Source organism: Narcine bancroftii, chromosome 11 (genome assembly GCF_036971445.1).
Source record: "Narcine bancroftii isolate sNarBan1 chromosome 11, sNarBan1.hap1, whole genome shotgun sequence".
Classification (NCBI taxonomy): domain Eukaryota; kingdom Metazoa; phylum Chordata; class Chondrichthyes; order Torpediniformes; family Narcinidae; genus Narcine; species Narcine bancroftii.
Window position 1 is genome coordinate 74,646,369 of NC_091479.1, and position 15,960 is coordinate 74,662,328.

At 41.0% G+C, this 15,960-nt stretch overlaps 2 protein-coding genes and 1 long non-coding RNA gene across 6 annotated transcripts in view; 1 reads left to right on the forward strand and 2 right to left on the reverse strand.

The window, feature by feature from the left end:
• LOC138745918 (protein shisa-like-1) overlaps positions 1–4,791 on the reverse strand; it is a 132,786-nt gene extending 127,995 nt beyond the window's left edge. For both annotated transcript variants that reach the window (XM_069903449.1, XM_069903448.1), the window contains exon 1: positions 4,402–4,791. The gene's annotated coding sequence lies outside the window, so the exon portion shown is untranslated. The remainder of the gene's footprint in view (positions 1–4,401) is intronic.
• The window catches only part of LOC138745913 (proline-rich protein 5-like), a 362,551-nt gene that overhangs the window by 65,067 nt on the left and 281,524 nt on the right, over positions 1–15,960 (forward strand). The window lies entirely within an intron of this gene.
• LOC138745923 (uncharacterized) overlaps positions 7,542–15,960 on the reverse strand; it is a 32,135-nt gene continuing 23,716 nt past the window's right edge. The window contains exon 2 of the long non-coding RNA XR_011346591.1: positions 7,542–7,729. This is a non-coding gene — a long non-coding RNA (uncharacterized lncRNA). The remainder of the gene's footprint in view (positions 7,730–15,960) is intronic.

Here is a 15,960-nt window from a genome sequence, read left to right on the forward strand (position 1 = left end):
GACTGGCTGAACTTGGCTGAAAGGTGCACCAACAATAACCTTTCACTCAATGTCATCAAAACCAAATTGTTTACTTCCGGAATGGAAAAACCAGATGTGTATGATCAATGGTGAATCAGAAGTGGAGAGGGTGAGCAGATTTAAGTTCTTGGGAGTCACTATCTCCGAGGATCTTTCCTGGAGACAACATACTAATGGCATCATGAAGAAAGCACATCAACACTTCTACTTTCTCGGGAGTTTGTGGAGATTTGGTATGACTTTGGAAACCCTTGCACGTGCGTGCTCACCGGCTGCATCACAGTCTGGTACAGGGATACTAATACCCCTGAGTGGAAAGCCCTGCAAAAGGTAGAAAAATAGTGGACACAGCCCAGGAGTTCACAGGCAAAATCCTCCCCACCACTGAGAATGTCTACAGGGAACACTGCTGTTGGAGAGCAGCAGCAATCATCAAAGATTCACACCACCAAGCACACACACACTCACTGTTCTCGTTGCTACCATGAGGAAAGAGGTAGAGCTGCCACAAGACACATACCACCAAGTTCAGGAACAGCTGCTACCCCTCTGCCATCAGACTCCTCAACAGCAAACTCAATCAGAGACCCATTAAAGAACTCTTGCTTTTGCATTTTATTGATTTTTTTTCTCTCTCTATTATTCAGTCAGTTTGTTTACATTTCTTTATTTGTTTACATGCATATGTTGAGTAGGTTTTTGCATAACCAATAGTGGTAATTCTGCCTCACCTGCAGGGCAAAGAATCTTAGGGTTGTATGTGATGTCATGTATGTAATCTGACAATAAATCTGAATCTGAATCTGAACCCCAATGAGGAGATTCCAAGCCCGAGCCTGTGACTATAATTTGGAATCTTAGCACATGTCATGTTCTTAAAATAATCTGCAAACTGCCAAGCAAGACTCTGAAATGAGGATAAGTTAGAGGGCTGTTCCATCATATATACCCTGTGCTGATACAGTGACAGTGGCAGTGGGGAAAGGATGACTGCTGGTTCTCCATATTCAGCACACTTTCTTCTGGACTCAGATTCGATCAATTGGTTGCAGTTGTTCATTTCATAGTTGTTTACAGGAGATAGACAACAGACTCGCCAAGGCAAATAGCGCCTTTGGAAGACTACACAAAAGAGTCTGGAAAAACAACCAACTGAAAAACCTCACAAAGATAAGCGTATACAGAGCCGTTGTCATACCCACACTCCTGTTCGGCTCCGAATCATGGGTCCTCTACCGGCACCACCTACGGCTCCTAGAACGCTTCCACCAGCGTTGTCTCCGCTCCATCCTCAACATCCATTGGAGCGCTTTCATCCCTAACGTCGAAGTACTCGAGATGGCAGAGGTCGACAGCATCGAGTCCACGCTGCTGAAGATCCAGCTACGCTGGATGGGTCACGTCTCCAGAATGGAGGACCATCGCCTTCCCAAGATCGTGTTATATGGCGAGCTCTCCACTGGCCACCGTGACAGAGGTGCACCAAAGAAAAGGTACAAGGACTGCCTAAAGAAATCTCTTGGTGCCTGCCACATTGACCACCGCCAGTGGGCTGATAACGCCTCAAACCGTGCATCTTGGCGCCTCACAGTTTGGCGGGCAGCAACCTCCTTTGAAGAAGACCGCAGAGCCCACCTCACTGACAAAAGGCAAAGGAGGAAAAACCCAACACCCAACCCCAACCAACCAATTTTCCCCTGCAACCGTGTCTGCCTGTCCCGCATCGAAATTGTCAGCCACAAACGAGCCTGCAGCTGACGTGGACTTTTTACCCCCTCCATAAATCTTCGTCCGCGAAGCCAAGCCAAAGAAGAGACAGGAGATATTCACATCAGCCATGAACAAACTGGAAATAGAATGCTGAGTTCAATATAGATTATGCCAAATGTGAATAACTAACTTTTATTTATACCTATTGTGTATAATGTGGTAGATACTAGTCTGTGTTGAGTTTTTAAAAAAACACAAAGTGCTGGAGAAGCTCAGCAGGTCAAAGAGTGTCCTTTATGTAGCAAAGGTAAAGATACAGAACCGACGTTTCGGGCTTGAGCCCCTCATCAAAGTATGAGAAAATTCCAGCAAGCATCCGAACCTAAGAGTGGGGGTGGGGGGGTGAAGGCAGGAGATGATAGGTCCAGAAAGGAGGGAGGGGACAGCAGCAATGAGGGGGCGGAGAGATGGCTGGGTGGGTGGGGTGACTGGAGAGACAGGAAAGGGCGAGGGGACAGAAAAGGTGAGCAGGTTTAGTGGAAAACAGTAAAGTCAACGTTCATGCTTCGTGGCTGGAGAATGCCCAGATGGAAAATAAGGCGTTGTTCCTCCAATCTGCGGCTGGATGGGGTGGGACAGTACATAAGCCCATGGACAGACTCATGAGTGTGGGAGTGTGACTCGGAATTGAAATGATTGGCCACTAGGAGGTCGCTGTGGTTGCAAAAGGAGTGGAGGTGCTGAGCAAAGTGATCTCCCGCACTACAACCAGTCTCTCTGATGTAGAGAATGCCACAAATGTTGCACCAGATGCAGTAAATGAGTCCTCTGGATGTACAAGTGTTGCTTCACTTGAAAGGGCTGTATGGGGCCCTGGACCCTGGTGAGGGAGGACGTGCATTTGCTCCATTCATGCTACAAAAGAGGAATTACAATTCATACCTTACAATGCTAGACAGGAGAGACCTATTACTTTTCATTCTGTATGTACACTGAGTCACTGAAAGCAAAATATACTGTATGTTTTGGAATTCTTGACTGAAATTCCACTATGGAATGCATTTAATCATTCAATACTATCAAGGGCTAAACTGTTTCAGTTTATTGTAAGTTGGTTAGCTCATTGTTTGGTTACATCTTATGAATTTAAGGAAGACATTTTGCAAAAACCATATCTCAGAGTTGCAGGAGCCCTCCAGTCTTAAATATCATGGCTATTGATAGTTATATTGGACAAATTACACACTGAGATATCTGAAATGTGAAATAATCTTTAAAAGGTGTCTTAAGTTTCAATGAACAAAAAGACGTAGCAAATCTTTAGTGTGAGTGAACCACTTAAAAGTGTTCCATTGTTATTTAACCATATAACCATTTAATACTACATTCCAATATATTTTGTAGCATTCATGATTTAAATCTGGAACTTTAAATGGGAGATTATTTTGTTGCTCCTTTAAAAAGAGAAATAACTTGCATTATTTTTTTGCTGCTTGGATTTGGACTTGATACAGTCGTAGAACTTCTAGTCTCCTTTTATTATTCAACTGGTCTCCCCACTTACTGTTTAGTCATTTGTACAAACCGAGGTATTGTGAAACTATTATACTTTGGAAGCTCTCATTTGTTTACATGGACTACCAGAATTCGGGACTTGCAATTAACCTCAACTTTCTGCTGTGAAAGGAAATAATTAGACAGTTTCCAAGAGAGCAGCTGTTAATGTCCTCCTCCACACTAAATGCAATGAACAGCTCTCCATAATAAGGATGGCTAAGAATCTTCCTGCTTTGTAATGGATAATAACTTGAAAGTCAACCAAAATATATTTTGCAAAATAATTTTCATTCTATGACTACTGCAGGTAAGGATTTAAAAAAAGGCAGGGTATTCATTCATTGTGTCACTGTCTCCACATTTTGTCAGAATTTAAAGATTCAGAATACTAACTTCATCATGTAAAGCTTTACACCCGATATCATTTTGGCATTAAAATCCCCACGTGAAGAAATGATCACTTCCCTCCAGCGAACAACATGATTCCTTCTACTGCCCCTGGTCTACATGGCACTACATCGCAGATGCTGGGTTTTCCCCATGCTTCTCAAATAGCTATTCATCCTTAATTCTAACCACACTTTAAATCAAATCATAATCTGCCAAGAGCATATAGAGTTAATAATAGCCTCTGAATGCAAGAGTGAAGGTCAATCCATCCCACCTTTACTTCACCCCTGAGAAAGATATTTTTATAAGCCACAGATTGATTTTAAATATATATCTACAGCAGACAGCATTTGCAGACTTCAGACATGGCAATCTTCAAGTGAGGCAAGTGACCAAACAGGGGTTACTGCTGTTTCAGTCCAGCTGCCATATATATGTATATTCACCCATGCACAGCCTGCAAATTGTAATCGAAAATTATCCAGAGCTTCTCTCTCTCTCTCTCTCTCTCTCTCCTTCGACAGTTTGGAAAGTCCCAGTAAAATTGCGTGCACCTCAAATATATCTTACGGACGGATAAAATGTATCTTACTTGGGTAAACTTTGGCACACACTAACTCCACTGAAATCACCACGGCAACAATCTCTAGTATTTGGCAAAGCCGCAAAGGAAGCACAATAAAACAAGAAAGCTTCAGTAAAGACAAAAGAGAATGTCAGTACCTGTTAAGTTGCTTGTAGTCAGGGCTGCAGCAGACTGAAATGCAATCTCAAGAATCTTGGGATGGTGTTGATTTTGTTAATTGGCCGTCTTCTTCCCAATGATCTTGTTAATCCATACTGCTCCACATCCAGATGAAAGGCAACACAAAATCAAATCAAATGGACAGCCTTCCAGCTGAGCTCAGACGTTTGTTGCTTCTATTGGCAGTTGCAACCTGACACAGATCAGGCTGGCAGCAAGGGTAGGATCAGAGGTCAGGAAAGAAACAGCGTGTGTTCGAGATTTCGGGGTTTCCCTCACCTTTCAAGTGCAGTTGTTCAAGTCTGTCTTTCCTTGCTGAACAATCCTGTCACCTCACAGCCGCGAGTCCACAGGCTCACCTGACTCTGTCCCTCTTGGCTGTGTGTCTCCCTTTGTTGTTTGCTTATTTTATTGTTCAGGGAGAGCAGTTCTTTCCTTTTCGAGAAATCATTAAGAAAATATCTGCAGACAATCGGAATTGGCTGCTTTCTGATGCAGCTGATAAGATTTCAAATATTCTGCTTCCTTGTGCCATGCAATCAGTTCAACATGCTTACAGTCTCTTTCCTCTCTGTTTCTCACACACACACGCATACTCTTTCTCTCCTTCGTGGGGAGGGGTTGGGTAAGGAGAGACAGAAGCAACTCGGTTTGTTTCAGACAGGAAGAAAATCCTTCTAACTGTCTGAACAACCACTGAAAGTGCAGTGTTTCCCTTTGAAAGATCCACGTCAGTATTGTTTTCATTTAGCCTTTCACCCTAGTTGCCCAGGGTTTACTTTGAAAAGGGATTTTTTTAAGCTTAGTATTTTATTGTCTGCAGCAATTTGACTTTAGCTATCCATTTAAAGAAAGACACTAATTAACATTTCAACATGAGTTAAAGATTCTTTTAGAGGAGACACATTATTAATCGAAGAATTGGGCTCAACAACGGGCTTGTCTGAAAAGAATTGTGATTTTTTTTTGTTTTATGCACATCTTATGAGAATCTGTAATGTGAATGCCAAATCTGGGAGATCAGTAAAAATCAGATTAAGCTTATTGAATTCACACTAGTTATCAAAATATATTTGCTGATTTATTCTTCATGAACGTAAGTCATGTTAGATTTTTGTCAGTGAATTACAAGTGGAAATCCCATCTTGTCGGATTGCTGTTGGATGTCTACAGCTTGAAATCAACTGACCTCCAAGATCAATAGCATTGTAAATCACCACCATTTGCAATTCCCTCATGTATCAAATTATTATAAGGAATCTTGAGTGCAGATGCACAGAGTGGTGGTCAGCATGGCATTCTCGGGATTATAAACGGGTTGCCAGAACGATTATCTTGGGCCACTACCAGAAGTCTTCATTATCTTAGTGCCCACAATACCTGCACCACTCCCTGGGAACCTGCTCCCTCAGGTGACGGAAACCCCCTTCTTCCTGGCCTGTGCATCAAACGTCACTAAAATGAATCATTAATTCAGCAATTTTTGGGATTTTTCTGTCTGTGATTTGCTGTAGTTTCCTCAGTTACAACTGTGATAAGAGCTAATTTACTTCAGTGAACTTGCCTCATTTAAGTGAAATGCACAAATGGAGAAGGGGAGTGTTAACTCTAATGGAATCATTCTCCAGATGCCATGCTTAGAATGTGATGTCATTATTGCAAACATGCTGTCTTTTTTGGAGACAAGAACAAGGGCAAATGGCAACTGCTCCAACCTGTTAGATTTTTTATCATTGTCTAAATAAAAGATGGTGAGGTTGTCTGCACCACATGCACCATCACAAGTACTAACGGATTGGTGGACTGACCACTCTCTGTTATCCACATCAGTCTGTTTCCAAGACATGATGGGTAAAAGAAATGTTGTCATGGGAAATAAATACTGTAAGTCTCACAGAACCCCACAAAGCTAGCTCTTTTCAGCTGTTCCTTTACAGCTTTGATATCTAGAACAAATAGCGCACCTTAAGAAACCCATATTTTCTCCACAATTACATACTAGGACTGGTTTGATAAGAACCACCAGAAGATCCAGGCTAATTAACTGGAAAAGTAAGGCATTCTTGCACATCAAAGGGGTAAAAATTTGCAGGTTTTTGATGGCTGAGATCCAACAGAAACAAGATTACCTAAGTAACAGAGAGCGGGTGGAAAGATTGCAAAAGACAATAGATGTACCGAGAAGTGTCAATCCCAGCAAAAATGCAGAGAGCTGTATCTTCCGTGATATATGGCTTTTTTTGGCTCCCGAATTGCCTATTTCCCTGTTGATTAGTGGAGAATCACCTTCATATTTGATTATTCTCAGATCTTTATCTCTGTGCAGGGTCTGCTCTATTATGTCACGCTATCCATGATTCCAATGGATTTGGAGCCATGGAATGAATCCTTGTGAATAGTGGGGTCATCGCTCCACCACTATTCTTTACCGCTCTTGGAGTAAAGCCTATTCTCTCAAGCAGCCCAGGGAGGCCCAGAAATTCCTGAAGCGCCTTGCAACCATGGCAATTTGGTCATGAAGGGAGTTTTAGGTGGTGGATCAGCTGCCAGTCAAGTGGCCTCATCTGTTCTGGATTATATGGAATGTCCTAAGTATCATTGGAACTGTGCTTGCCCAGGCAGGAGGTATTCTCCACATTGCATATGTGCATTGTAGACAATAGAATAGTTTTGGGGTAGGGAGGAGGGGTGGTGATTGGTAGTGGATGGGTTAGAAAGTGAGACATTTACCACAAGGCATAACATTAACTATTCTCCCATTCTCTGCTCTTCCAGCACCTCACCCATATAATTATCTCTGCCAGGGCTTCTGTAATTTAATCAAATTGGTGAAGACAGCTTCTCTGCTGGTGGTAGCTTAGGAGAAAGCAGTGATGGATCATTCACAGGGATATTTCTTGCTAAAGATGGCTGTTAGCATTCATCGTTGTCAATTACACTTGTGTGTGAGGTTCCAGCTGCCCTAAATTTGGGATATTTATAAGACCTCCTCCTCCAGTTAGTTGTTTAATTTTTCACTGCTCCCCATGACTCCAGAGAAGAACTTTGACCTGATTTGTTGTTATGGGATCATTTGTGTCCAGATGCTTCTGCTTTTTAGAGGCATTTAGTCTTAATATACATCTTTGTCAAGATTTAATGAATAAATTATGGAAATTTGAGAACCATGTTTTGGACGCCCCAGCCTTTAACTGGAGCTTTGAACAAGCCTTCTCCTCCTGTTCATATCTTGTCAAATTCTTCCATTCATTGATTTGATCTGTCTTTTACTTCTTGTCAGCCATAAAAAGCAATGATGGAGAGGCCCTATTAAAGCAGAAATAACTGTCAGGGTGATTGTTGAAATGAATTTTGAAGATCGAGTTACAAAAGTGTACAGTTCTGGCCACTCAGCTCCAGGGAGGATGCCATTATGTTGGAAAGGGTACAAAAAAAAGATTCATAAGGCTGTTACTGGGACTGGAAGGGGTGAGTTGGAAATAGGCTGGTACACAAACACCATTTAAAAAAAATTTAGACAGGTACATGGATTTAGAGTGATAAGGCCAAAATGCTGAAAAATGAGGTACCTGGCTTGAGTGGATGATTTGGATGAAGGGCATTTTTCTGTAATCTGGAACTTTATGACTCTAATACAATAGTTACTCAGGAATTATGCATCTCACTCCCACTCCATACCCCACCCCGCAACCAAAAATGAACCCTGGGAAATTTGTGTTACATGGGGAATCAGCTTGTTTGCTTAGAATCAGTGTGTGTATTCCAACAAGAGTAGCATGAAACTTGGTCTGCCCCAAGCTTGTTCAGTAAATCACTCCTGAATGGGACTAGGATGGAAAAGTCACAGAATTCCATGGATGTTCCAAGCATCAAAATACGTTATATACCTTTACTTCCTATGGACGCTGCGAGACCTGCTGAGTTCCCCCAGCCTTTCTGTGTTTTTTCTACAATCACAGCATCTGCAAACTTTCGTGTTTCACACCTTGGCTATTTAAGTGGAAATCTTAAACATAATAAATTTATCTGATTCTACTACATCCTCTGGCAGCAAGTTCTGGATATCAACCACTCTGTATGAAATAACTTGCTTCCAAATCTGATTTTAAACTCCTTCCTCTCAGCTTAAACCGATGTCTTCTTATTTTTGATACCTCACCAGGGGAAAAAGATACTGATCAGCTATCTCGTCAATGCCTTTTATAACTTTTTCCATTCTGTTAGGTTGAACTTCAGCCTCCATCACACAAAGATAAACATGGTCAGTCTTTGCATATTTTCCCATAACTAAAGTCCTCCAATCCAAGAATCTCCTCTTGACTCTCTCCAGTGCAATCACATATTTCCTACAGTATGATGACAACAATACTTCAAATGTAACCAGTGTTTGAAATTGCACCATAATGCCCACCATTCATGTTCTATGCTTTGACTTATGAAGTCAAGCATTTCATATGCTTCAGCACACATCGGCCTGTGTTCCCACCTTCAGAGATCGATGGGCTTGAACCCCAAGTGGTTACCCCTGAGTGGTAACCTGTCAGTTCATCAACATTTCTTAGCATCCTACCATATATTCTATATGCACTTACTCTACTTTTACTTCCCAAAATACATCACTTTACATTTGTTAGGATTAAATTCTATCTCCCAACACTCTCCCAACTTTCCATCTCATCAATATTCTGGTGTAGCTTCAGATAGCTTTCATCACCATCCACAACACCACTGATTTTTGTGTCATCTGCAAATCTATATCATTAATAAATATCATAAATAACAAGGGTCTCGCATCAATCCCTGAGTGAATCACTATCATAGATTTCAATCAGAAGAGTACTTTTCCATCTCCACTCTCTGCTTCCTATCACCAAACTATTTTTGCATCCATTTGGCCAGCTTTCCTTAGATTCCATGTGCCTTAACCTCTGGACCAGCTTACCATGTAGATTCTTGTTAAATGAATTACAAAAGTCCATGTAGACAATGTCAGCCAACCTAGCTTCATTTATCTTCTTCCTTCCACTGAAACAAGGCTCATCAGCCTGCAAATACCTGGGTTATCCCTGCTGCCCTTCTAAAGCAAAGGAACCACATTAGCAATTCTCCAGTCTTTGGCATCTCTCATAGAAGCCTTGGATAGATCTCAACAGATCCTCAAGATTTAACATTCCATGTATCAAACACCTCTACCTTCTTGATACTGACCTTCTCCAATTTTTCGTGCACCTCTCCCTGAATTCACTACTGTATCCTCTATGTCATTCTCCTTGGTGAATGCAGAAGAGAAATATTTATTTTGGACCTTCCCTACATTGCCCGACTCAACACACAGATCAGCCCTTTGTTCAAATTGTTTTGCTGTTGCCCTAATTTCTATAAGATTGTAATATTAAGATTTTAAACACGCCAAATATAAATCACAATCCATTTAGAAATCCAGAAGATTGAGGTAGCCTGGAACTCACTGCCTTGAATTGCTGTAACAGACAGGGCTCTGGGCCAAGAGCTGAGAAGTAGAATTAACCTAACATCTATTTTTTTTCCAAGGTGAACCCAAAGGTTGAAGTATTTCCTTCCATGTCAAACATTTCTATGATTCTATAAATCCAAAATATAAAAAAGATAAAATTTTCAGTAAAACCATGTTCCATTTTGCATAATTTGGATATGTAGCAGATTTAATAGAAACTTACACATTGTTAATAGGAATTGAAGTAATTTATAGAGGCAGAATCAAGTTGTCAATACAAAATATTGCTTTTACTATTGTTGCAGGGTATATTATATTTTATATTATATATTGATACATCTTTAAAAGGTAGATTGTGGAGATTTAGTGTAGATCACTTCACAAACAGACATTATCATTTCACAAAAGACATCTCATTTAAAATGCAAGAGCTTTGCTGAAAGAGAGACTTCATGACCACAGTGACTTTACAGAAACTTTGAAGAGTGCCTATAGAGACTTCACAAGTAGGTGTTAATTGGACTGATGCCTTGGAGTAAATGGACTATTGTCTTTAAAGCAACAGATGCCCAGGCAGAAACTGATTCCAGTGCCAGCAATCTGGTTGCAGTTTGCTGTTTTAGGAAGGGTCATGTGGGATTGCAAACGGGGAGAGAGAGAGAGAGAGAGAACTGTTCTGCAGTGGCTTTTGGAGGCTGCAACATGGCAACTTGTTAAAACTCCATTTTGAAGATGGGTTGTGAGTTCTAAGTTCAGCCTATTGAAAAACCCTTGTAGTCCTTCCAAGAGGAAATGGCTGGCTAGAGCGTTTCTCCTGAAATAAGGGAAACAAAAGGAACCTGTGGTGACCTGGAAAAAGAGGTTGTCATTTGGAAAACCCAAGATGGGACAAGTTTCTTCAGCAAGACACTGAAATAATTGATCATGGGAGATCAGTTTGTGAGTGTGTCCAATGAGCAACAAATTTCTCTCAGAAACCAACTAGAACCTTCCTGAGTGGTAACCTTCAAGCACCAAAGCCTGGTGAAATTTCATAAATGTTAAATTCTGTTCACAGTATAAGAATTGCCTGATGCAGATGAACTTGGAGGAGTGAGAAGTGAGATTGGACTGTGAATCAAAGAACTTTCCTGAACATAGAATTAGAAGGGATTTAAGTTAAGTTAATAGTAATAAGTTAAAGTTTGGTCCTGTTTTTATGTTTAAAGAAAATTAAAAGCAACTTTTGTTTAAGTAACTATTTGCCTTGGTGAATTTCTATGGCTGATGGATTTTGGGGTCCTCTGGAATTGTAACACTATCTATATAGTACCCTAGCAGGATACCCGGTGTTGCCCAGGAAATAAAACATGACCACATGGTTGAAACAAAATACCCAAAAAACTTCATGGTAATTCTGCATTGGCTGTAGTAAATGGAACTGCCTTTTGGCTGGTGGCTTTTGTGCACATGGCTTGGAGTCTTGCTTGTTCTTCCTCAGCAGACTCTTGTTGTCTGCTCATGCAATGCCTGGCAGCATTAGCACTGAGGCGGGCTTGGCATTGTTCCTCACTTTCCTGCTGCCTGCTCCTTGTTTGTCTGGAGACCTGAGCACTGAGTGGACCTGGTGCTGCCTACCCCTTTCCTGTCCGGAGGCCTGAACACTGAGACGGGCATATTGCTGCTGCCTGCTCCTTGCACGTCTGGAAGCATCAACCGTGAGACTGTCTCTTGCCTTCTCATTTGTGCTTTCTCCTACGGGCTTGTGAAGAGCTTCTGCCAATGTTGCTTTGGTTTTTTGGGCCCATATTGAACTGGGTTTGGCCACTTGTTTTGACTCTGAATGTACATTAATGGACAGCTCTGTAGCTAATTGAGGTGTCCCTGCTGCAAGTTCAATATTTTAAAACTTCATATGACCTTAAAGGTTAAATTCAATGTGGTCATGACATTCAGCATCAAACATTACCCCTACTGAACCTCCTTGGACATTTCTTGAGTGCTCCATATTGTGAGAGATGGGAAAACTGATCTAAAATTATGAACATGAAGGAAACTAAAATTCATACATCAATTAATGGTTGTAACCAGTACAAACAGGATGAGCTTGGGAATTAGGATGCAGGAAAGCAGAGTCAGCACGATTAACATAAGAATCTTCTAGTCTTTGTGACAAGACCATAAGACTAAGATAAGGAGTGGTAAGGAACAATAGAATGTAGGAAGTTGAGGTAGTCTGGATCAGATAAGGGTCTCCTAGCCCTGGACAGAAGTACCAAGTCCTACATATCTAATTAGCTAACCATACACAGATTTATACATATGAAATTAGCCAACCCTAGATAGAATGAGTCAACTCTGCATATCAAGAGACTGTAGCCCCGAGAATCAGGAAGGTGTGAATAAGGACAATAACATGAAGGGACACCGACAGGATACCCCCTGGTCCTCCAAGTATACTGAAATTGCACGTAGGCAGGCAGGATTGCCTAATGCCAAACCTCTCCAGCAGGAGGCAGAAGAATGTAAGGGGGAGGGTATTCCTATACTGAAATCAACTGTATAAAAGTTGGGTGAGCCCCAGTGTATGTGTGTATTCCCAGGGTAAGGGGAAGCACCCAACTTTGCATTGTTGTAAAATAAATGTTCTTTGTTCTCAATTTTTGTCTCGAGCAATTTCTTTAAAGGTACTTTAATTTCTAACAATATTGATTTGCATGGAGAACAAACAAACATAAAACCACATAACAATTACAGCACGGAAACAGGCCAATTTGGCCCTTCTAGTCCGCACTGATCCAAGTACCCTCCTCATATATTCCTTTGGCTTAGCTTCGCGGACGAAGATTTATGGAGGGGTATGTCCATGTCTGCTGCAGGATCGTTGGTGACTGACAAGTCCGATGCGGGACAGGCAGGCATGGTTGCAGCGGTTGCAAGGGAAGATTGGTTGGTTGGGTGTTGGGTTTTTCCTCCTTTGTCTTTTGTCAGTGAGGTGGGCTCTGCGGTCTTCTTCAAAGGAGGTTGCTGCCCGCCGAACTGTGAGGCGCCAAGATGCACGGTTTGAGGCGATATCAGCCCACTGGTGGTGGTCAATGTGGCAGGCACCAAGAGATTTCTTTAAGCAGTCCTTGTACCTCTTCTTTGGTGCACCTCTGTCTCGGTGGCCAGTGGAGAGCTCGCCATATAACACGATCTTGGGAAGGCAATGGTCCTCCATTCTGGAGACGTGACCCACCCAGCACAGTTGGGTCTTCAGCAGCATGGATTCGATGCTTGCGGACTCTGCCAGCTCGAGTACTTCGATGTTGGTGATGAAGTCATTCCAATGAATGTTGAGGATGGAGCGGAGACAGCGCTGATGGAAGCGTTCTAGGAGCCGTAGGTGATGCCGGTAGAGGACCCATGATTCTGAGCCGAACAGGAGCGTGGGTATGACAACGGCTCTGTACACGCTGATCTTTGTGTGTTTCTTCAGGTGGTTGTTTTTCCAGACTCTTTTGTGTAGTCCTCCAAAGGCGCTATTTGCCTTGGCGAGTCTGTTGTCTATCTCTTTGTCGATCCTTGCATCCGATGAAATGGTGCAGCCGAGGTAGGTAAACTGGTTGACCATTTTGAGTTCTGTGTACCCGATGGAGATGTGGGGGGGCTGATGGTCATGGTGGGGAGCTGGCTGATGGAGGACCTCAGTTTTCTTCAGGCTGACTTCCAGGCCAAACATTTTGGCAGTTTCCGCAAAACAGGACGTCACGCGCTGGAGAGCTGGCTCTGAATGGACAACTAAAGCGGCATCGTCTGCAAAGAGTAGTTCACGGACAAGTTGCTCTTATGTCTTGGTGTGAGCTTGCAGGCGCCTCAGATTGAAGAGACTGCCATCTGTGCGGTACCGGATGTAAACACCGTCTTCATTGTCCTCATATATAATCATATAACAATTATAGCACAGAAACAGGCCAATTTGGCCCTTCTATTCCGCAGACATAGATGCACAAATAGATATTCAATTTAGTGCTAATGACTAGAAATGAATTTCAAGTCAAGGCCTCTCCTTGGCATGACATTATCATTCTTGAGAGAAGTTTGGTGTTCACTAACAAGCACAAAGCAAATGACTTTTCACGGTCCTTTTAAACTTCTTGAAAAATTGCCATAGAGGAAAGTAGAAAATGCTAACACTGAGTTGGTTGTGATTTGTTTAGATTATATTCCTTTCAGTGTATAAAAAGCTGAACCTCAGTACATTACTTATTTTGGATCATTGCACAATGGAATGATTTGTCCTACTAAAATATAAACAAATTGAATGATATTCCTAATCAAGAATTATATCCAACACTTGAACAGATGTTCCTATTTTGTGAACAAATTCATCTATCTGCTAATGTAAAAATCCCATCATCCATCTGCACTTTCAGTAATGTGACATCACTGTGAATAACTTTCCAGTGATGCATATAGACCAATTACTGATTAGCTTTGTCTTTATGGTCACAGTTTTAATTTCAACAAGCAACAGAATTGTTCAGTTCAGAAGCAAAATCAGAATTTATTGTCATGAACATGTCGCCAAATTCATTGTTCTTTGGCAGTAATACAGACGCAAAAAAGCAATAAATTACATTTTTTTTCAATTAGTGCAATTGAGGTAGTGTCTGTGGTTCATTGTTCATTCATAAATATGATGGCCAAGGGGAAGAAGCTGTATGAAGCTGGATGCTCGTTTTTGTTCTCCTGTACCTGAGAAGAGGGCATGACCTGATGGTGCAGATCCTTGAGGATAGAGACTGCTTTCTTGAGGCACTACCTCTTATAGATGTCCTTAATTGCTGGTGCCCATGATAACACTGACCGAATTCACAACTCACAATGTCCTGTACATTGGCATCTTCATACCAGTCAGTGATGCAACCAGTCCGAATGCTCGCCATAGAAATTTGCAAGAGTTTTTGATGTACCACAACTCCTCAAACTCATCACAGAGTATAGCCATTCTCGAGCCTTCTTCATGATTGCATCTACATGGAGGCCCCAGGATAGATCTTTATATCGTCTGACACCCAGGAATTAGATTGAGTAGACAGGGACGTCCTTTCTCACCAGTTTTGTTTATTTTGGCATTAGAACCTTTAGTGGAGTTAATAAGACAAGATTTTAAGATTAAGGGTATAAAGGTTAATCAAGAAGAAAAGAAAATAAATTTGTTTGCTGATGATGTTCTGGTTTATTTGACAGTCCCTATGAATTTGTTGCATCAATTACATATAAGATTGGAAGAATATGATGAAGTATCTGGGTATAAGATTAATTGGGACAAAAGTGAAAATTTGCCCTTAGTTAAGGGTGATTATTCTCAATGAAACAAGGCCACCCAATTTAGGTGGCTAGATGCTGGAATTAAATATTTAGGTATTAGGGTCAATAGTGATTTAAATAATTTATATAAATTGAACTATTTACCATTACTGAATAAAATTAAGGAGGATTTGAATAGGTGGAATAACTTACCTATAACTTTGTAGGTGGAGTTAATGGCATTAAGATGAATATTTTCCCTAGAGTTCAATATTTTTTCCCAGTCGATCCCCATCTCAATTCCTCAAAAAAAAATTTAAGGACTTGAATATGAGTGTTAGAATGTTCTTATGGAAAGGGAAAATGGCAAGGGTTTCTTAGGGGAAAAATTGACTTGAAAGTTTGAATTGGGAGGTTTGCAACTTTTTCATTTTAAGAATTATTATAAGGTAGCTCAATTGAGATTTATTGTTGTATTGTTTGGTAAATAAAATTCTTGCTTGGGTTGATATAGAATTTAGTAAAATAGGAGAAATTAATATACAGGATTTTATTTACAAGTGGAATTCAAAATTGAAACATTTGATTGAATTATGGAATAAAATTGATTATGAAATAAGTGTGAACGATTTAATTTCATGAAAAATGCCTTTATGTCAAAATAGACATTCCATTTTCTATCAATTTCTGAGGACTTTGAATGAATGAAGAAACATAGAAAATAGGTGTAGGAATAGGCCATTTGGCCCTTCAAGCCTACACCACCATTCATTTTGATCATGGCTGATCATCC